Source organism: Diabrotica virgifera, chromosome 8, assembly GCF_917563875.1.
Source record: "Diabrotica virgifera virgifera chromosome 8, PGI_DIABVI_V3a".
NCBI lineage: Eukaryota > Metazoa > Arthropoda > Insecta > Coleoptera > Chrysomelidae > Diabrotica > Diabrotica virgifera.
Genome location: NC_065450.1, coordinates 32948142 through 32972023, shown reverse-complemented (window position 1 = coordinate 32972023; position 23882 = coordinate 32948142). Strand labels below are relative to the sequence as shown.

Here is a 23882-nt window from a genome sequence, read left to right as displayed (position 1 = left end):
GTAAAGTACATTAATAGATATAGTGTCTTTTTATGAAAAAATCATAGTTATTATTATGCATCATAATTATTGTCGTTATTATAGCGACCGTAAATTTTTAATTAACATTTTAATTGTTGCTAAACTGTTCATTCAATTTCCATAGACTTCTGGAATTATAATACATACGGAAAGGGCTTTTACGTTACCAAGTTATTTAATTATTGATTAACAACTACTTATCTAAAAGTTTAGTTGAATATTAAAGATTTTGTTGGAAAAACCCACTTTTCCGGGGAAAGTTTTCGTCGAAGTAAATCGAAAAACATGTCTCTATGCAGAATTTAATTGCGGTGAATTTTTATTTGGGTGTTTTTGGTCTAAAGTTAAAATCTTTGGAGTTATAGAGCAAAAATTGAAAAAAACACGATTTTCGGGCGCCATTTTGTTTATAAAAAAAGTAGCACACTATCTGCGGACTTTGCATATCTATATTATTAATACATACAATAATAAGATTCGATTCCAGCAATAAAATTGCTGGTAAATAACTTTTCCTTGTATTTTGCTAATTAGCCCAGAGTACCATCCAACATGGTAGTGATGTTGATTATAGTTACTTTCGAGTATTCGTTACAAATCATTACTTTTGTATAAAGTAATTATTTACAGTATTCGTTACTTTGATTTAGAAATTATTCAATATTGATAACTATCGATTAAAAATCGAAAACGGCCATCTTGCAAAAGTTATCTGTCATCACTGTCATGAAATTATTTTGACATCTAAAATTTAAAAAGTTCTTAAAAATTGTAAATTGCAAGTAAGTGTTAAAACCAATATCAAATTATGTTGGCGATAAAATTTTGTATGCACCTCGTCAGTAAAAACTCTTTATCGAACTCATCTGTTATTCGCCTCACTCGCTATGCTCGCTCTGCTCATAACATCAGACTCGTTCGATAAAGAGTAACTTTACTGACTTGGTACATAAATAACTATTATTTATTTCACAATATGGAAAATTGTTATTATGAAAAGTTGCTTGGAATAAAAAATTATGTTCTAATATATGCAATTACATCCTTCTAATGAAAAAAATATTAAGTATTTTCTCCAATTACGGATATTAACATCATTTTTTTTTAATTTGACGAAGAAAAGTTATCCTTCATAAAAATGTCTTCTTGGTCTAGGATCTAAGATGCAGCCATAATATATCCAATTTTATCAATTTTATACGAGGTATGCAAAAAAAATATGGATTTCGCTCAAGAGTAAAGTACCTTAGAGTTTACAATATTTAAATTAAAAGGATATAATTGCACATTAAAATATAGTTTTTAATTCTAAACAACTTTTCATAATGAATGAGATATTTCCTGTAATTAATTATATTATTTTGTAACCTATGTATGTTCGAAAAAAATTATATATTAAAAAAAAGATTAAAAATAATAATAATAAAAAAAATATAAAAAAAAATAAAAAGAATAAAAAAAATAAATAAATAAAAAAATAATAAAAAAAATAAATAAATAAATAAAAAAATAAAAAAAATAAATAAATAAATCACTAAGAGGTTCTAAATCCCCGCGAGGATGAATCGGATTTAGTTCTTACCGTAGTGAAGAAAAACCAAAAAAAAACAAAAAAAAAAACAAAAAAAAAAACAAAAAAAAAACAAAAAAAACAAAAATTAATATAGTTGTATTTATTAACATAGTAAGTAGGCATAGTAAGTAGGCATTGTTATTTGTAAGCTTTATTTTTTATTATTCTTTATTTTTAAGTGTATACTGGGCAATTTTATACTTATGAACGAATAATAATTTTATATGTAGTTACGTGGCTAAAGGTTCTGAACCAAGGCCAGAATAAAAAAAAACTTTTCATAATAGCAATTTTCCGTATTATGAATTTAAATACGTAAATAAACAAAGTTTTCGTTATGATAATACTCGCATTTTCATCTTGTTTCTTTTAAAATTAGAATTTAAAATATAATATTTTTCTTTCAAATAAAGAAAATATTCATGGCCTTTAAATAGATGTAAATCGTTCCCCTATAGGCCACCTCTTTTGCACTCAAATAAAATTTTTCCAGAAAGTTTCCCTCTGGAATATAATTTTAAAAAGTTCTCAAGGCTCGTGATATTTTCCGTAAGTAGACATATTTGGATCAATCTTGACTTGCGATGAAGCCGTATTCAAAACTTGAACTTTGCTAATGCTGAAGTTATGTTTGGAGGGAATTATGGGATTTGGGTTATATTTTAAATTGATGGAGTATTCAACGAAGGTTTAACTTATTTAATTCCGTTCAATTAAGCGGTATATTCTGAAGGTTTCAAACAGTTCTACAAGCACACGTAATTTATTTTTCAATAGCTACAGTGCGGTGGAATAAGTGTTGCCCCCCCCCCCTGTTAACTTGTTTATTTTAAGAATATAAGCAAAACGCTCGGAAATGTCGATTTTTAAACTAACCATAGTATATTATAGCATCAACGTTTCGAACTTTACGCGATCCCTCTTCAGTTGACAGCCATAACTTTGATTTTTTTAAATGGTAAAGTACATCATGTGACACCTCATTTAACAGCTTTTGAAATACTGATTTCAAAAATGTATAATACTTTAATCCTTTTTGAGATCGTAGGCGCAAAATTTCGGTCAAACACCTTTTAAACGCATTTATTTTTTTCGAATTCTGAGAAAACTAATAAGTATTTTTGAAAAATTTAAACGCAGAATGAAAGATTAGATTATTACCGAGGGCTGACAGTCCCTTAGAATAAATAAAAAGTTTCTTTTGAATGATATATTTGAAATTAAAAATCACACTAAATTTTCTCTTTTTTTCACCACTGTGACTATTAAAATAAACATTATAGGAGTTCTCAGGGACTTTGGACCATCGAGAATACTGTAATATTTCATTCTGCGTTTAAATTTTTCAAAAATATTTATTAGTTTTTTCAGGATTCGAAAAAAATGAATGCATTTAGAAAGAATTCGACCGAAATTTTGCGCCTACGCTCTTAAACAGGATTAAAGTATTATACATTTTTGAAATCAGTATTTTAAGAGCTTTTAAATGAGGTGTCACGTGATGTAATTTCCCATTTAAAAAAATCAAAGTTATGGCTGTCAACTGAAGAGGGATCGCGTAATGTTCGAAACGTTGATGCTATAATATACTATGGTTAGTTTAAAAATCGACCTGTCCGAGCGTTTTGCTTATATTCTTAAAATAAATAAGTTAACAGGGGGGCAACACTTATTCCACCGCACTGTATGAAGTAATAAATTTTCTCACATTTGCTGTGAGACATTACTTTATAACTTGTTTTAAGGTGAGTTTCCACAAGGAGACTAAAATCTCTTGAGATTTTTTTCTCATGAGAAATCTATTTCACAGAATATGACAGCACTGTTTCCACAGCATCACAAATAATCTGGAACTTGAACGATGCCAACAAAAATTGGTTAACACATTTAATTATTAAAGTTATTAGTAAACTACCATTTATTTGTAAATAATACGGGATTGATAAATTTTGATTGACGCAATCCGCCCCCAAGGTTGGCATGGAGGAGATAGGACATTTAGACAGTGCTTCTCATGGTGGCATAAATTGTTAACCATGGGGTACGTTTGTATGTACATTAATTTTACGTTTAATACGATTATTTTTTTAAAATGTCTCATCACGGTTCTTGTTCTTGTATCGTTTTTGATTGTTTACTTACGTGGAGAAATAGTGGAGTGAAATTCATTTGTTTTCCTGTATCCAAAAATAGGTTGGAGCAAAGAGAAAGTGGATTAAAGCTTTGTTTAATGGTTAGTTTCCAACAATTTTGCCAATTTTTGAAGTTATACTTCTCTAGGCACGAGGGTGAAAATTTTTATTTTACTGGGCGCATGCGCACACCGACAGTATGGTATAAACGTTATACGGGATCTGATTGGGTGTTAAAATCATCTGTCAATAATTGTTAATATGGATATTTTGGATAAACAAATTAATTTTGTGTATATTCATATTAGTTTTTATTGTTGTGATGGCAGAGAAGAAAGTTTATAATTGTAGTGACTTTTTAAATAGTTTTTAAAAGCGACAGGTACGTAATAATTGTAAATGTTTCAGTATCCTAATAAAAAATTTCATAGATACCTACCTATTTGGTAGAACCTACCAAAATAGTATGTAATGCTTTGATTTACATAATTTGATTACCATCAAAATTTCTATCAATATTCACCTAATATATTGTTTTCTTACTCTATGTTTTTCAATTCAAAATCAAAATAATTTGATTTAATTCAGAACTGTCAAAAGTTTAATTCGTTTAGTTAGTTGATCTTCGCACATGATGACGCATGGTCTCCGTGGGTAAACGTTTAAGGTGAATGAATTTCAATACTAACTGCGCTGATAAGCGAGTTCGAACCCCAATAGAAACTTTTATTTTTTATTTTTTGATACATTTTATGATTGTAAGTATATTTATTATATAATTTTTTTTTTCAGAAAATACGTATTTAGTTAAAAAATTTTCCGACAACTACCGTGTGTTTTATTCTTTTATTACTTGAATTTTTGGCACTGTTTTAATAAAAATTTTTGAGAAATAGTAAGTATAAGTTTAATATTTAAATAAACTGTTTCAAGTATATTAATTTCGTTGAAATCATATACCTAATAGAAGTATAACTTCTTACGTGAGTACAAAGTACACACACATTCATTTTTTTTTTGTATAATGTATACGAATGTTTAAAATATAACTTATAGAAAGTCAAAGTTTTTCAACCTAATAAAAATATTAAAAATATTTCTAAAAGATATTTAATTAAAAAAACTTATTGGACCATTTTCCCGGTGACACCTCCATGGCTTCTAAAAATTGCAAGCCAGATGGATGCTGCAGTGAAGACAAGAGGGAATTCTAAAAGTTGCAATTAACAACCCCGTCTACAACTTGGTAAATTCCAGCGAAAAATGGATCTAGTTACTCTATAGGAGTAATACTAATAGAAAAATAAAAAAAATGTCTACCATTTTTATTCAGTTGCAATGCGAAGGCAAAACAGTCTTCTTTTTCACTTAGTACAGAGAGCGCAAACCAGCACTCTGAATCAACGATTTTCGCCTCTTGTTGGAGGCATCATCAGAGAGGCGTAGGCCTGCTGCTCTCTGCCCCAAGTGACAAACCTCCAAGAGTTGTCCTCGCACTGCAACTGACATTATGGAGTAGGTACCTAGCTACATCTGCTAAATGAAAGTCAAAGTTTTTCAACCTAATAAAAATAAATAGTTTTAAAAGATATTTAATTGAAAAACTTATTAGACCATTTTCCTGGTGACACCTCCATGGCTTCTAAAAATTGCAAGCCAGATGGATGCTGCAGCGAAGACAAGAGAAAATTCTAAAAGTTGCAATTCACAACCTTGTGTACAGCTTGGTAAATTCCAACGGAAAATGGACCTAGTTACTCTATAGGAGTAATACTAATATAAAAATAAAAATAAAAATAAAAAAATAAAGAATAAAATAAAAATGTATAAGATTTTTATTCAGTTGCAATGCGAAGGCAAAACTGTCTTATTTTCACTTAGTACAGAGAGCGCAAACCAGCACTCTAAATCGACAACCATTTTCCGTTGGAATATACCAAGTTGTAGACGGGGTTGTGAATTGCAACTTTTAGAATTCTCTCTGGTCTTCACTGCAACATCCATCTGGCTTGCAATTTTTAGAAGCCATGGAGGTGTCACCAGAAAAATGGTCCAATAAGTTTTTCAATTAAATATCTTTTTAGTCTATTAAAATGTTACATTTTTTAGGCCGTACCTTGCATTTCTTAGAGGAGTCAATTTTATTTCTTTAATGTGTAGGGGGGATCAGTAGAAGCTTAAGTTCAAGTTTTTGGGGTTGCCACCCTTGTCCCCCGGCTGCCATCTTGGAAATGGTGTGCAAAGGGGTTTCGCGCTATATCTCGTAAACTACTAACCCTACGGAAAATCTAATTAAACATACAATATAGCAAATTAAATTTTCCACAATTTTGTTTCTATTACTTTTTATCGTCAAGTGACCAACAAAAAAGATATAACCAAAAATATGTACATTTTTTTTAACAAGTTTCCTTTTGGATGTTATAACTTTTTTTCAGTTCATTTTAAAATAAAATAACATTATAGCAGTTTTGTAGAGGGTTTTTCAGCGAACAATTTCCACTATAAAGTTGTTTAATTCTATGTATTTATATAGGTTTTACAGCGCTCCAAACTTGACCAGATTCTCAAATGCTCATAGGGATACAATAAAAACAAAAGTTAGGCTTACTTTTCTATCTATATATATATTCTTTATTCATACAATTTATTATGATTTTAACATTCCTATGCTATTATTAATCTGTTTTTGACCTTTCTTCCCACTATAAAACTTATAACTCTAAGCATATATAGAAAAGGCCCACGAAGTTGTTTGAGGACAAATTCGCCGCTTCAGAAGAAGAATGACTCAACCGCAAAATGCAAAATTCTTAAGCAAAAACGATTTTTGATATCAAAATCATAAAGTATGATAAAAATTAGCCATTCACCACACCGTGGTCAGGATCTCGAGATATAAGCGTTTTTTGGGGTGTGCCGCTTGTATATGAAGTAACATAACTTTTTTCCTATTATACAGGGTGTCCCGAAAAGATTGGTCATAAATTATACCACAGATTCTGGGGTCAAAAATAAATTGATTGAACCTCACTTACCTATATACAATAGTGCACACAAAAAAAGTTACAGCCCTTTGAAGTTACAAAATGAAAATCGATTTTTTTTCATATATCGAAAACTCTTAGATATTTTTTATTGAAAATGGACATGTGGCATTCTTATGGCAGCAACATCTTAAAAAAAAATTAAAGTGAAATTTGTGCACCCCATAAAATTTTTATGGGGGTTTTGTTCCCTTCAACCCCCCCAAACTTCTGTGTACGTTCCAATTAAATTATTATTGTGGCACCATTAGTTAAACACAATGTTTTTAAAACTTTTTTGTCTCTTAGTACTTTTTCGATAAGCCAGTGTTTATCGAGATATTTTGAATATTTGTCGAATCCACCACATATTTGTATATGGTTAAGTACGATTATAGACCTGTTAATAATCTGAAAATTTATTTTTTATAATTAACATTTTTAGGTATATTTTGAAAAAGAAACTATATCTCGATAAAAGGTGACTTGTCAAAAAAAGAGGCAAAAAAGTTTTAAAAACACTGTGCTTAACTAATGGTACCACAAGAATAGTTTAATTGGAACGTACACAAACTTTTGGGGGGTTTAAAGGAACAAAATCCCCAAAAAAATTTTATTTAAATATATTAAAAATGAAGCCGCATCTCGATAAAAACTGGCTTATCGAAAAAATACTAAGAGGCAAAAAAAGTTTAAAATATGCGCCAAGATGTTTTATTTTTCTGCATAAAAACGGTGCATCATATAAAAAAAAAGGCAGGAAAGGTTTTTTATCATAAATTAGACGTGGAATTTAAAAATAACTTCTAATTCGAAATATCTCAGTGGCGTACTATTTTTTTCTTTAAAATAATTCAGACCATTGCCCGTAGGCGCGCCAATGATGAATACAAAATTCTTAATTGTATGTCATAAAACTCGTAATAACTACCTCCTAAAACTCACCAAATTTCATTTTCATAGCTCAACTGGCTTTAGAGCAATAAATAAATTGGCAGTTTGAAATAAAAATTTCAACACCCCGTACCTCCGAAACTAAGCATTTGCAGACATATGTTTATAGAGCAAATTGGCATTAATTTTTCATGTAGAATTAGCCCTTAAAATTTTTCATACTTATTTACTAATACCCTGTATAGATGAAAAGCATTATTTTTCTACGAGAATTCGAGAATCTGGTCAAGTTTGGAGCGCTGTAAAACCTAGATAATAAATAAAATTAAACAACTTTATAGTGAGAATTGTTTATTAAAAAATCCTCTACAAAATCGCTATGATGTTATTTTATTGTGAAATGAACGTAAAAAAAGTTATAACCTCCAAAAGAAATTTCTTACAAAATTTTCTCTCATTTTTGTTTATAACTTTGTTGTTTGTCACTTTACGATAAAAAGTAATAGATATAAAATTCTAGAAAATTGAATTTGCTTTATTTTATGTAAAATTAAATTTTCTGTAGGGTAGCTAGTTTACGAGATACAGCGCGAAAGCCCTTTGCACCTCTTTTTCTAAGATGGCGGCCGGGGGACAAGGACCTCAACCCCAAAAACTTGAACTTAAGCTTCTACTGAACCCCTCTACACATTAAAAAAATAAAATTGACTCCTCTAAGAAATGCACACTAAATGTAACATTTCAATGGACTATTTAGAAATATTTTTAATATATATTTTTATTAGGTTGAAAAATTTTGACTTTCATTTAGCAGATGTCGCTAGGCACCTACTTCATAACGTCAGTTGCAGTGCGAGGACAACTCTCGGAGGTTTGTCACTTGGGGCAGAGAGCAGCAAACCTACGCCTCTCTGATGATGCCTCCAACAAGAGGCGGAAATCGTCGGTGAGAGCATCTCCTTTATATTTATGTAATCTGATAGTTCTTGTTCAACTCTTATTCGTGTGACTTAATGTCAGTATATATCTGTAATCATTCGTAAGTCTTTATCGTCCAATTCAGCTGCTTGGATGTAAATCCAGATGTTTAAAACGCCTGCTATCAAAAATTAGACTAAATGGGTCAATTAACGTTTGTTATATCGGTACCTCTTCTTGAAAACAGTCAAGAATAATTAATTGATCTCATACGACTGTCGGCTGTTGAAAACGAAAGTCAAATATTTAATCTGCAGTTAAACATAACGATAAAGATCATGACAGTGGGAAATAAGCCACAATTTTACCAAAAAATGATTTTATTAACGTTTCGAAGCCCAAATCGGGTTTCGTTGTCAAAATACACAACGAAACCCGCTTTGGGCTTCGAAACGTTAATAAAATCATTTTTTGTGGCTTATTTCCCATTAAGAGTAATTTATTATAAAAATGCCACAAGAAAATAGCTTCAGAACAACATCATGACAGTGGATAGACTACATAACAACCATCCACACATAACCACGAACCACGATTGACCGATTTGAGGTTGTGAGCTCATATTGATATCTGGGATCATTGATCACAAACACAGGGTCATAGAGGAAGAAATAAAACGTAGATGTGATCTAGCAAAAGTCGCCGTAGGAAAGATGGAAGAACTGCTTAATATTCCCAATACTGACATACGGATGGTAATCTTGGAACCTAAGATAAGCGGAAAGAAGAAAGATAGCTGAAATGTTCTGTTGGAGAAGAATGTTACTAATATTCCGTGGACCGACCACAGAACAAATAATTATTCAAGTTTAAATAAGCTAATCAGCAAACGTCTCTCCAGCAAAATCCAATACAACAATTAAAATACTTTGGACATGTTATGAGATTAGACACAGAAAACATGGACGTATTTATTATTCATACATAGCAAACATAGCAAATTAAACCAGTAACAAAAAGAGATGTAAAAAATACTATTAAATATAGATTAAAAACCAAAAAAGCTCCTGGCTATGACCTAATAACAGGAGCTATCTTAAAAGAGTTACTAGATAAAGGTGTAGTTATGATAACACAACTATTCAACGCCGCACTAAGGCTCAAAATTGTACCAACGCAATGGAAAATTGCTGATATAATAATGATCCATAAACATGGTAAACCACCTCACGAACATACCTCTCATGGTCCTATTAGTCTCTTACCGATACTAGCTAAACTATTTGAGAAGCTATTAGCGACCAGGCTAATGAAGATAATAACTGATACTAATCTTTTTCCGGATCACCAGTTTGGTTTCAGAGAGAAGCATTCAACAATAGAACAAGTTCATAGAGTCGTTGATATAGTTAATAAAACTTTTGAAGAAAAAAAATAGGTCATGCACTGACGCTATATTTATAATGAGGCAAGTTCAAGAGAAATCGTTGGAATACAACAAACCGGCATATTTATATTTCGTGGACCTTAAGAAAGCATTTGACAGGGTCACATTAAAGGACGTTATCCACTTGTTATACTCGAGAGAGGTACCTCTGGGAATAATTAAAACGATAGAAAACATCTACCAGAACAACACAATAAAAGTAAAAGTGGAAGATGAACTAACTGACCCAATTGAAGCCGGCAATGGGATGAGTCCTTTATTGTTCAACCTGATCATGGACGAAATAATAAAAAAAAGTAAGAATTAAAAAAGGATACTAAATGGGAGAAAAACAACTTAAGAGCACACAGTAGCGATTAACAGGTAGCAACAAACGCGGTCCAAGATTGCGAAAGTTCTGCGAACTTTCAAAAGTGAGGCAACAGTGCGTCGGTAATTCGACACTGACGGTGACGTTTATACTATCAAAAACAATAATTTTATACACATAAGCGAGAAATGTTGCCAAGTCAGTGACGTTCGATTTCTTGTTATAAAAAAATCGATTTTAAGTAGTTCCAATGTGACACAAAATCTAGGCACGGGATAAAAAAGTTTATGTAAAGAAAGTGTATTTTTTTGTCTTTCTTAATGGCGGTACAGGCTTCTTTTTTCAATATTTTATTTAGTTATAGAATAATTTCCACATACTAACATATTTCTGAAATTAGGCTCTGTACCGCCATTCTTTATTATATTACGAATATGTGTGCCAAATATCTCGACAAAATATTCAAAATTAGAGCCGCAATCTTGGAACGCGTTTGTTGATACCTGTTGATCGCTTTTGTTTGCTCTTAAAATAATCTGCTATGTGGACGATGCAATACTAATCTCTCAAAGTGAAGATGATTTACAACGTATACATACTGCACCAATTCAACATAATCACCAGAAAATTTAACATGTTAATTTCTTCAAAAAAGACAAAATGCATGGTTATAACAGCAGATCCAATAAGATGTAAATTGGAGCTGGAAGGTCAGATAATAGAACAAGTGATGGAGTTTAAATACCTAGGCATCACACTATCTAGCTACAGAAGGCTCGAAACAGAAGTGGAAGATCAAGTGAATAGAGCAAACAGAGCCGCAGGTTGCCTAAATGACACAATATGTGGAGAAATAAAAATATCGGAAAAGAAATGAAAGGCAGAATTTACAAAACAGTCATCAGACCAATAATGACATACGCGGCAGAAACACTACCCGACACAGAGAGAACAAAAAGATTGCTCGAAACAGCGGAGATGGAAACTCTTCGAAAAATCGATGGTAAGACTATATGGGCAGAGCTAGAACTACAGATATACGACGGAAATGCAAGGTGGATAACATTAATAACTGGGCAAGAAACAGAAGAATAGAATGGAATGACCACATACGCCGAATGACAACAAATAGAGTAGTAAGGACAGCGAGAGACGGTTCCCCAATAGGAAGACGATCAGTGGGAAGATCACGAAAACGATGGAACGACAACTTACTAGAGGCACATTGTAAAAACAGACAGTCATGCCTATACAAAAAGAAGAAGAAGAAAAAAACATGCTGTTCTGCACTTTTTCTTGACGTCAGTCAGGCTTTTGATAAAGTCTGGCATGAAGGGTTGCTCTTCAAAATAAAAATCAACGTTCCTGATTCAATGTTTACTATACTAAAATCGTATTTAGAAGAAAGATACTACCGTGTCAAGCATGAAGCAGATACATCCAAAATCTACCCTATACGATCTGGAGTCCCTCAAGGTAGTGTTCTGGGTCCTATATTATATTTGATATTTACACACGACATACCAACAAACGAAAATGTAACCACTACAACATTCGCAGACGACACAGCGATATTAGTCACAGGTGAAAATCCCGCAACAGCTACCGAATCTCTTCAAAGGCATATTAGGAACATTGGAAAGTGGACAAAGAAATGGCGAATAAAGATCAATGAATCAAAATCACAACATATCATATTTACAAAATGTCGCAAAATATCGCCTAATATAGAAATAAATAATAAAGCAATTCCACAAGCCAAAAGCGTTAAATACCTTGGTGTGCACCTGGACAAAGCTTTGACATGGAGAACCCATATATGGAAAAAGCTCCAACAGTTAAATTTAAAATTTCGTAAACATTATTAGATCCTGGGCAGAACATCGAAGTTGTCTATACGTAACAAACTGTTGGTATACAATACAATACTCGAACCGGTCTGGACCTATGGGATCCAGCTATGGGGTACAGCAGCAAAATCCAACATATATCCATAATAGAAAGATTACAATCCAAAGTGTTACTCTCTATAACAGACGCCCCATGGTTCGTGTCAAACAAAGACATTTATTGTGATCTAGAAGTACCTACGATCAGTGAAGTGATAGTTCAGTGCAGTGTTCGGTACATAAAACGCCTAGAAAGGCATCCAAATGCCCTGGCAATAAACTTGCTTGATAATAGTCAACAAACACAGACTAAAACGTAAAAAGCCACTGGACCTTATTTATAAATAAGTTTTATACCTCACCGTAATTGTGTTTATATTTTAGATATATGTATTGTTTGTAAATGTAAAATGTATGTTTGTATGTAGCATATTATCGGAATGTCATGTTTGTTCCATACTAGAGGTCCAGTCATTGGACTGATCTCTCTAACGTCAATTTTTTTTTACTTCAAACCCCAAAGACGCTTATTGTTAGAATTTTTATAACTAACAGATTGCTGAATAAACGTTTCAAAAAAAATTATTATCCAAAGAAAGGTAGAAGGCACGAAGATCTTCAACAAGATGGATCGACCAAATTACAGGAGCATGCAAAAGACCTATGCATGAGTTAACAGAACTGGCCATAGATACAGATCTTTGAAGAGGGACAATACACGACATCACCCTGACAACTACATTTACTCCGGGGGTTAGGACTGAAGAGAGAGATACCGGTACACACGTGAACGTTATGGGTAAATAGTACTGTCAGTATAAATCATAAGTCACACAGCATCTTAAAAACTTTAACGCAGACTAAAAAAATAAAAATGTATACCATTTTTATTCAGTTGCAATGCGAAGGCAAAACAATCTTACTTTTCAATTAGAATACGAAGCGCAGTCCAGTCCTCTGAATATTAGTTCAATATTATTAATTTTGCTATTAGGATTGAAAACTAACTTCATCTTTCAATTGCCAGATGACGCTAGTCACCTAATACCTTGTTGCAATGGGTGGGAAAACCTCTCGAGGCTGGTCAATTGGGGTATGGAGAACAGTGCCTACGTTCTTTCCGATGAGGCTCCAATAAGAGCCGAAAATCGCGATTCAGAGGACTGGACTGCGCTCCGTATTCTAATTGAAAAGTAAGATTGTTTTGCCTTCGCATTGCAACTGAATAAAAATGGTATACATTTTTATTTTATAGTCGTATTACTCCGTAGAGTAACCAGGTGAATTTTCCGTTGGAACTTTACCGAGCTGCAGACGGGGGATGTGAATTGCATAGTGTAGAATTCCTTCCCTTTGTCTTCACTGCAGCATCCATTTGGCTTGCAAATTGTAGAAGCCTTGGCGGTGTCACCAGGGAAATGTACCAATAAGTTTTCAATTTAAAAATCTTTTAGTAGTATTTTTAATATTTTCAATATTATTAATTTTGCTATTAGGATTGAAAACTAACTTCATCTTTTAACGCAGACATTTGAAGGCCATACAGTTTCTATATTTTGATTTAAACAATTAAATCAAATGTACATAATACTTCACATTAAATATACCTAATCTATTTTAATCCCAAATGTACATATTTTTAACGCGTGGTAATTATTTTCATTGTAAAAAGACAACTATTAATACGTAAAAAAATAATATGGCAAATATACCGAATGATAAAAATTTGCAAACAATAAAACCTAGATTAAAGAAAAATCTTTTAATGTCTAGTTGAAAGGAACCTCTTGTTCCAAGACAAGACAAGATTAAATGAATGTTTTTAAGGATCAATAGTAATACGCCATATGATAACGTCTAGTTGAGTTCCAAAAAAGAGTTGACTGTTTTTTTGGTAAATATTGATACGGCATGTGACTCTGGGTACTTATAGATAAATACCCGTAAGATATTTGGTTTTGAGAATATACTTGTTAGTCCAGAAAGCCACTGCGCATCCGCTAGGAAAAATATTCCGATTCGGATTTTTTGCACAATCTTACTCAAAAAGGATCCCATTTAACAAATTTGGGTGTTGCCAGGACCAAAAGTGGGTCAAAAATTTTTAAAATTTAAAAAAAAATTTCTTTTTTGTTTTTTCCTAAAATTATTTTTTTTTGCATGGAACAAAGTTTTTTTAGGTTTTTTGGATCATTCCAAACAGAAAAGGTCTTTAGTGACTTTTCTCTAAAGTTGATAGTTTTTGACATATAAGCGATTAAAAAATGAAAAATTGCGAAATTAGCCATTTTTAACCCTCAAAAACTATGTGAAAAACTGAAAATTTGAATGTTGCCAAGGTAGGTATATATTCTTTAAACATCGATTGATGAAATCCCGAAGAGTTTTTTGCAATACAATATTCAAAACTCCTTTGTTTTTTAATTGCTAATCAGGCGTTCGCGACACTATTTTCCACCGACAGTATGGTGCAAATGAAAGGAATAAAATCGTTATTTCGTAAACCGGCGACTTTAAGGAAAAATACCGAAACAGGTCAATTTTTATTTTTAAGTTATGATATTGTGGCATATATGGTATACTAGTGACGTCATCCATCTGGGCGTGATGACGTAATCGATGTTTTTTTAAATGAGAATAGGGGTCGTGTGGTAGCTCATTTGAAAGGTTCTTCAATTCTCTATTCAGTAATGTAAACATTTACATAATTATTTATACAGGGTGTCCAAAAAAATTTTATTAAATTAAATTATTTGACAAAAAAAAGTAGATTACGTCATCACGCCCAGATGGATGACGTCACTAGTATACCATATATGCCACAATATCATAACTTAAAAATAAAAATTGACCTGTTTCGGGATTTTTCCTTAAAGTCGCCGGTTTACGAAATAACGAATTTATTCCTTCATTTGCACCATACTGTCGGTGGAAAATAGTGTCGCGCACGCTTGATTAGCAATTAAAAAACAAAGGAGTTTTGAATATTGTATTGCAAAAAACTCGTAGGGATTTCATCAATTGATGTTTAAAGAATATCTACCTACCCTGACAACATTCAAATTTTTTCGGTTTTTCACATAGTTTTTGAGGGTTAAAAATGGCCAATTTCGCAATTTTTCAATTTTTAATCGCTTATATGTCAAAAACTATCAACTTTACAGAAAAGTCACTGAAGACCTTTTCTGTTTGGAATGATCCAAAAAACGTAAAAAAACCGTTCCATGCAAAAAAAATAATTTTAGGAAAAAAACAAAAAAAAAACGTTTAAAAAATTTTTGACCCACTTTTGGTCCTGGCAACATGCAAATTTGTTAAAAGGGATCCTTTTTGAGTAAGATTGTGCAAAAAATCCGAATCGGAATATTTTTCCTAGCGGATGCGAAGTGGCTTTCTGGACTATGTGACTTGAAAGAGATAACGTTATACGAAAAAGAAAGACCTAGAACTAGAACTAAGATTCAAATATAGTCCTGAAAGAAATAGATGGTAAAAAGAGATAAATCAAAGAAACGGCTCTAATTGTGAATGAAACCAATTGCGTCGCAAATTCCTCATGATTCCTCATGGACCAAATGCAGTAGGACGTGGATACTCATATTAAGTGGGGGGAGGGGGGATGGTTTGAAAATTTCACATTGATCGGATACCGGAAATATATGATGTTTAATATACAGCAGCTTCGCTCACGCGCGCTTGAGCGTAGCGACGAAACGTTCAACAGCTGTTCCCCTTTTTTTTGTAAATTACTCTGCGTATTAAAAACATTCCAGTGTGCATCACTTTACGATTTGACATTTGACAGACAAAAAAAAAATTGAAAATAAAGTTGTCAAAACTTTAAACGTGTTTTTCTCAAAACCTCTTTTTGAAAGGCGGTGTACATTGTAACTAAAAAACTACTTGACCGATCCACCTCAAATTTTGCATAGCTTTTCTTTTGACATTTCGTGAGGTAACGCTGTCAAGATGTTTTTTGTTTTATGCTTATGGTAGGGGATCCCAAGCGGGGATTTTTGCAGTTACTCGAGCGCGTCAGATTATTACATGGAGAGAAACCTTGTACCCTAAAAATGTACCTCTACCATATATTGGCTCTTAATGCAGGGGAGTTCGTTAAGGGGGGGCCGAAAAAAATATATCCTTAGAAAAACTCGAAATCGTCAGATTAAGATAAGGTAAGTTAAGTACATGTAAAACAGTGTATATTTAAAATATCTGACGATTTGAGCGGGGCTAAGGAAATGGGTGAGTCCCAAAGTTTCACAAGAAAAAAGCGAATATTTCGCGAAATGAATAACAGATCGAAAAACTAAAAAATACGTACGCAATATTTTTCAAAAATCTATCGAATGATACCAAATACCACTCACTTCCTACGGAGAGGGGTGGGCGGTAAATTTAATATTTTAAATACGAATCCCGCGATATGAACATCAGATCGAAAAACTGAAAAATACACTTATTCAATATTTTTGAAAAATCTATCGAATGGCACCAAACACGACCCCCCACGGAGGTGGGGTGGGGGGTTACTTTAAAATCTTAAATGGGAGCCCCCATTTTTTATTGGAGATTTGGATTCCTTACGTAAAAATAAGTAACTTTTATTCGAGACATTTTTTCGAATTATAGATAGATGGCGCTATAATCTAAAAAAAAACGATTGTTGTAAATGGAAAGTCCCCACTAAAATGGAAAACTTTACTTAATTTTTGGTTTTAGGACCTACTCTTCACAACCCAATAAGTCCCCAAAGCGCTCGAGTGCCTGCACATTTAGCCATTATTTTTTGTTTAACAATAATAAATATCTTGTTTAAATTTCACCCATCGCCAGGGTTTAATATATAACACGCCAATGTAAGACATTTGGTCGGCATTTTAAGGGTTTTAACCCATGTATTTTTGGTGGCTTAGCATGTAGAGCTTGCTTAGAACACTGATGATGCTCTCTTTAGAGCGAAAACGTTCTGTTTTTTAATGTAGCCCTTTATTGGGGTTTAAATAAATATACCTTTTATACAGAAGATCTTTTTCTTCAATTTTTTTAATAATAAATATGTTGATTTTCGCCCTTTTTTACAAGGAATTTCGATATTCTGACTTCTGAGTGATGCCAAAAACTCAAATATTGTTAAAACTAAATAAACTCGACAGTGTTACCTCGATAAACTCTCGATAAAACCTTTTTAAATTTTTTGTTTCACATGATCTAAAAACGAGTTCTGATGTCCACCGCAAAATCCGTTTTTTCTTTAGGTTAACAATTTTCCACCGTTGCGCGTTGGTTTATTTTACAATATTTTAACTTAATGTTTTTTAATATTCTTTGAATTGTACTGAATAGAAAGGAAGAAAGGAAATGTAAGACGAAGTACTTACGATGTTGGGATATGCAGTAGTATTACATATGAGGTTTATTCCTGTTTTTTTCCTTGTACTTTACTATGGGATCACTAACAGAAGAATTTTGCTGTCATCATTGCATGTGGTTGTCTTTTTTAAAGACAAATCACATGCTATGATGCTTCTGACGCAAGTTAAGTTAAAGTTGAAGTCAATTTAGGATTAGAAGAATTTTTACCGAGCAACATTTGTTATTTCGATAACGATCCTCGAAGTGGAAATCGAAACGTCAAAAAAACTTAAATTTAAAATAAAATTGTGGTTTATCTCCACCAAAAATACTAAATTAGAATTTTTTTGTTTTGTTTTTGGCCTTGGTGAAATTTAGAGTTTGTGACAGAAAAATTTAGCAAATATCATTCCATCATAACTTATCTACATCCTTAGCTTAATTTTTTTTCAATATGACAGCTTTATTTGGTTATGTCAAGTGTATTTAAATAATACCAGATAAGTAAACCGACGACAAAATAATCTGAGAGTGTTACACGATTTCGCACGTAACCGTTTGATTGGAAGACATAGCAAAAAAATCATTTTAAGTTTGAATCTATATAATTATAACTGAGGTTGGTGTGTTATTAGAGATGTCATGCTACTTTTACGTTAGAATAATCTTCTTTAGCGGCGATACAATCGTTTCAACGCTTTTGTAATTTTTGGACGCACCCATCACATCATCATTTTTGCATCACATTTAATGTCTCTTGTCGATGGGTATATGTCATCCCTTTCCAGATCAGCTAAAAGAGCTGTACCACCATATTTTGCTCGAGCTACTAATGAAGGCCGCACCCAAAATCTTCGTTTAACACGCCGGTGTCGCTTGCACAAAATTACACAAGCTGCTGCTGCTATGATGGCATCCTCTACGTATGACGCAATATTATATACTGCCTATTCTACCCGCTATCCAGCTAAAATGCTGCAAAAGTTATGCGCATTTTGTTGTTTTGTTTTTTGTATACATGGATGCTTAATGCTATTATAACAAGTTACGGAACAAAGGTGTACAACAAATTTGTTGTACAACTTTGTTATTAACATGTTTTGCTACTTAGTCTGGACCTGGCTTACCACTTACTTAGATCACCATTACCAATGGAGGCGTTGTCACAAATACAGACAGGAGAATTAAGTATGTATTCCAATTTTATATAAGTGAGATGGAAAGCGATCAAGTATGCGTCAATGCTGACATTTGTACCCCATTATAATTAAATATGAAATGAGGAATGTTTTTTGGAAGTGTAGGGTGAATTCTGAAATAATGATTTTTAGATGTATTTGCAATTCTTCTGTAATTGCCTTCCTATTTCCAACTGATATTAGGTTTGAGAGCAGTATTCAAATCTTTTGAATTAAATACTTTGTCAGTATGGTGGCAATTGTGAGTACTCTTTGCGGCCAAATCCACAACTTCATTACCTTTGAGTACGCAATGTCCTTTCGTCCAAACAGACGAAAAGGTACATTATTTTGCTTAAAATCCATAATTAGTTTTTTTATATTCAAAATTAAGGCATTTCGGAATTAATTAGTGGGTGATAGCTGATAGCTTTTAATGTTAATTTTGGGTGTGAAATTTGAGGTGCACACCATTTTAATATCTTTTCAATGGCAAAGGACTCGCCGGTAAAAATAGAACAATAATTGGAGATTCCGTACTTTTCAATATGATTTATGCTTGAAACAAAAAATGCCGAGTATGTATTTCACTTCGTTTTTGACCCATCTGTACAGGGTGAAGCAGATAACTGGCCTATTAGAAATATCTCGAGAAATAAAGGCAACAGAATCATGAAAATTGGAATACAGGGGTTTTGAAGGATGATCTATTAAATGAAAATATTTTCATCTCTTTGCAACTTCCGGTTATACCAAAAGTTGCTTGTAACTTAGTTTTTTTAAATGGGACACCCTGTATATTTTTAGATTTTTGGATTCTCTTCGATGTCTTCTTTCTTAAAATATGAGGATTTGTAATGTTATACAGGGTATTTTAAAAGATAATTACGTTTTTTTTATTAATTTCGTAGCAATATTCACACCCTGTAGAGTTGTAGTAGTTTGACAACTAAAACTCTACTTACATTCAAATGATTTTTAATACAGTCTACTATTGTTAAGAATCATTAGTATAGCTAAATTTTTAATTTTAGTATACAGGGTTGGTCGAAACTCGGAATGAGTATTTTCTGAGTTTTCTTAAATGGAACACCCTGTATTTTAATATTGTAATGAAATGATATTTTATGGTACTTTTTTATTTCTTAAGCATTCACTATACCTAACTGCTTTAATTTGTGCTTAACTGTTAGTCGCACCAACAATCTTAACTACGTAGGTATTTTGATAGGTATTAGATTATTGGTAATTTTAAGGATCAGTCTGGATTAATATGTATTTATTTCTGAAAAATTATTTGTGATTGAATATTTTCACGGCCAACCTAATAAAATTTTACTTATTTTTTGTTGCAATTAATGTTTAGCTTGAATCACCAATAACTCACAAATTAAAGCAGTTAGGTATAGGGAATACTTATAAAATAAAAAAGTACTATGAAATATAATTTCATTACAATACTAAAATACATGGTGTTCTATTTAAGAAAACTCAGAAAATATTCATTTTGAGTTTCGACCAACCCTGTATACTAAAATTTCAAAATTAGCTATACTAATTATTCTTAACAATAATAGACTATATTAAAAATCACTTAAACGTAAGCAGAGTTTTTAATGTCAAACTATTACAATTCTACAGGGTGTGAATGTTGCTACGAAATTAATAAAAAAACGTAAGTATCTTTTAAAATACCCTGTATAATATTACAGAATCTTATATTTTAAGAAAGAAGATATTGAGGAGAATCCAAAAATGTAAAAATATACAGGGTGTCCCATTTAAAAAAAAACCAAGTTATAAGCAACTTCCGGTATAACCGGAAGTTGCAAAGAGATGAAAATATTTTCATTTAATAGATCATCTCCCAAAACCCTTTTATTTCAATTTTCATGATTCTGTTGGCTTTAGTTCTCGAGATATTTCTAATAGGCCAGTTATCTGCCTCACTCTATTTATTCTAGTTAAATTCGACCCGATGCCATTCAGAATGAATTTTATCATGGCTTGGTTTAAGGCAGTCGTCGGCAAACTTTTTAGCCAAAGAGCCAAAATATGAACATTACAACAATTTAACACAAATTGGGAGCCAAATCTGCTGGTTCAGCAAACTTTTATTACACGAAATAAAACTAAAGCCCTACTACCGAGCCCCATCCATAACCCCCAAAAAATTAAAACGTGTTTTTTTTTTCGTTTTTTAGCGATATTTTCGTTTCTAATCATCGTAGAAACTTCTATTTACTTTAATTTTGTAAGGTTTTATTTCCTACAACACTGTATTTTTTACAATAATTTTGGCGTAAAATCCATTTTTTTAAATGTTGATATACATATGTAGAACCAAAACGGGTAAGAACAGCAAACGTGAGCTTTTTCAGCTGATTATAAGAATCAGGAATACTATTCCAAGCGTTGAAAATGATCATGTCTTCCTTCTCCAGGTCATTCAAAGCAGACCACTTGTGTTGTGAACATTTTTTTCTTTTCCAATATTTCCAATTCAATATTTCGACGTTCGAATTTAGAGCTCCATACCTCCTTGTTCTTAAATACATATTTCAAAGCTATTAATGCAAATGTTAAAAGGAGAAAATTTCAACTCGGTTATCGTATTATTAAGAGGAATTTTGACAAATGCTAAAGTTTAAGGTATTTATTACAATCTGTATACTAAGGGAATATGGTGGTAGGTTTTTTAATTATACAATGGCATTTTATTGAGTTGAACCATATCGGTTTGAAATAAGTTCGTATCAATAAATGCAGTTACCAAAGATGAGAGTTTTTCTTTTTCCAATAATGATGTGTCAAATTTTCGATTACAGGAAAGTTAATTTAGGCGATCAAATCACTGTTGTAAAATCTATATTTTAAGACACATTTATTTGCTAAAAACTGTCCTGGAATAAGAGGAAGTTCTTGAGACTCTGCCACTACGACATGATTTGGTGAAGATACCATGGCTCACAACATATTTTTAGAGCTTTATACTGTACATACGCCCATAATCCAAAATCTAGCTAATATAATACTTGTAGAACATTAATTCCCTTTTCACATCTTTTTTTGACATACTTAATGTTAGTGATCCACATAAGTTTTTTATCTATAATAGTATACCTAAATGTTTTTTTATCGTTTACAAGACGAATAGAGTATTTACCTAAAGATTAATTATTGATTAACTGTGAGGCACATGACAGTTGTCTTTTCTGGTAAAACACAAACCCATACCGAATTATAAACACATTGTTTATAAGGCAATTGTCGTTACTGTGTATCACAGATTCTGCCCATCTCAATTCTGACAATATATTTCTTTATTTTTGTATTTTGTCAACTTGTCTTATTTATGCTAATGTCAAATTCAGAATATAGAAAGTAAAATGTCTTTTTGTATATTATTATTTTTGCCTAAGTTAAGTAGAATATCATAATCAATAATCAAAGTGATTAAGATAAAGCAGATATAATGGGCAGACAGATCTATACCATATTTGACAACATACTGATCGAAATAATGTATTAAGACATAAAATAGACTAGCCACGAAATACTAATAATCAACAGAATAAGACGAAAACTTGAGAGAAATGAAGATTTTTTCGAACTGTGTATCTAATGGTATCTAAGTTCCTCAGCTGTGAGCTACTGTTGCTAACCGTAGGTAATTACAAAAATGATATGTATGTTGATTTGTAATTAAAAAATAAAAAAGTCGTCATTATATAAGTCCAGTTGTAAAATAATCGGTGTCGGTAAATTATAAACTTATAAATACGAAAATTTCACAAGGCTCTGCTTCATGCTTCCAGTCAAAACTAATTATTTAAACAATTACCTCGGTAACAAAATCCAACGTAGAAACTAAGAAATTCCTTTGAACTAACTGAAAAGAACAAATTGTGCAACGACAGAAGCAATCGATTAACGGCACCCGCGCTCCAAAAAAGCAACAATCGAAATACTTTCACACAAAATATTCCTGCTGATAGCTGTTGCAGGATAGACCGCGATGCGATAAACACTTTCCGAAACTCGAAAAACAAACGATCACTAAAACTGATGGCTCGCGAGAGGAACCAGATGACGACCGCGTATGTCTCAGTGCTAACTAGATTGATAGAGATATGGGTATATATCTGGCGAATAGTGTGTACGATTCACGACGTCGAAGTGCACTAACCTGGTGCTCGTGGTTTGGCTTTGGTACGGACGTAGTGGTGTACCCACCAAGTCAAGCTTCCTCTTCGAGAGACTGTGGTGAGGCGAAATGTACACATCGCGATTACTTTCTCAAGACACCGGAGGATTGTTTATCTACAGGGCTATTCGAAAACGCGATAAATGCTATTTTTAGTTGCCTGTCGATTATTATTTATAGAAGTGTATTCTAAACTCGAGGACGAATGCCGTATTAAGTATAAACAATAATAATTTGATAATGATAGTTATTATAGATATACTATTTTACTTATTGTAATATTTAACTAACTAAGAACAAGGGGTAAATTATTTGACTGCAAATTTGAAAATTTGCCTGTAGAGGAAGATCCATTGATCACTCTCTTTACATAAATTAAATTAAAATAAGTTCAAACAAATTTAATGATAAATGATTTAATAAAATGAAAATACAGGGTGTAACAAAAATACAGGTCATAAATTAAATCACATATTCTGGGACTAAAAATAGTTCGATTGAACCTAACTTACCTTAGTACAAATGTACACCTAAAAAAAGTTACAGCCCTTTTAAGTTACAAAATACAAATCGATTTTTTTCAATATATCGAAAACTTTTTGAGGTTTCTTATTGAAAACGGACATGTGACATTCTTATGATAGTAACATCTTAAAAAAAATTATAATGAAATTTGTGCACTCCATAAAAATTTTATGGGGGTTTTGTTCCCTTAAACCCCCCCAAACTTTTGTGTACGTTCCAATTAAATTATCATTGTGGCACAATTAGTTAAACACAATATTTTTAAAACTTTTTTGCCTCCTAGTACTTTTTCGAAAAGTTAGTTTTTTTGAGATATTTTGAATATTTTGTCAAATCCACCACACATTTGTGTACTGTTAAGTACAATTTTAGAGACTTGGTAATAATATGAAAATTTATTTATA

At 32.1% G+C, this 23882-nt stretch overlaps 1 protein-coding gene across 3 annotated transcripts in view; it reads right to left on the bottom strand.

Moving 5' to 3' along the window:
• The window catches only part of LOC114336519 (TLD domain-containing protein 2), a 911210-nt gene extending 888268 nt beyond the window's left edge, over positions 1 to 22942 (bottom strand). For 2 of the 3 annotated variants that reach the window (XM_050659400.1, XM_050659401.1), the window contains exon 1: positions 22591 to 22942. The gene's annotated coding sequence lies outside the window, so the exon portion shown is untranslated. The remainder of the gene's footprint in view (positions 1 to 22590) is intronic. The other variant, XM_050659405.1, reaches the window with a different exon arrangement.
• Between the last annotated feature and the right edge of the window lie 940 nt (positions 22943 to 23882).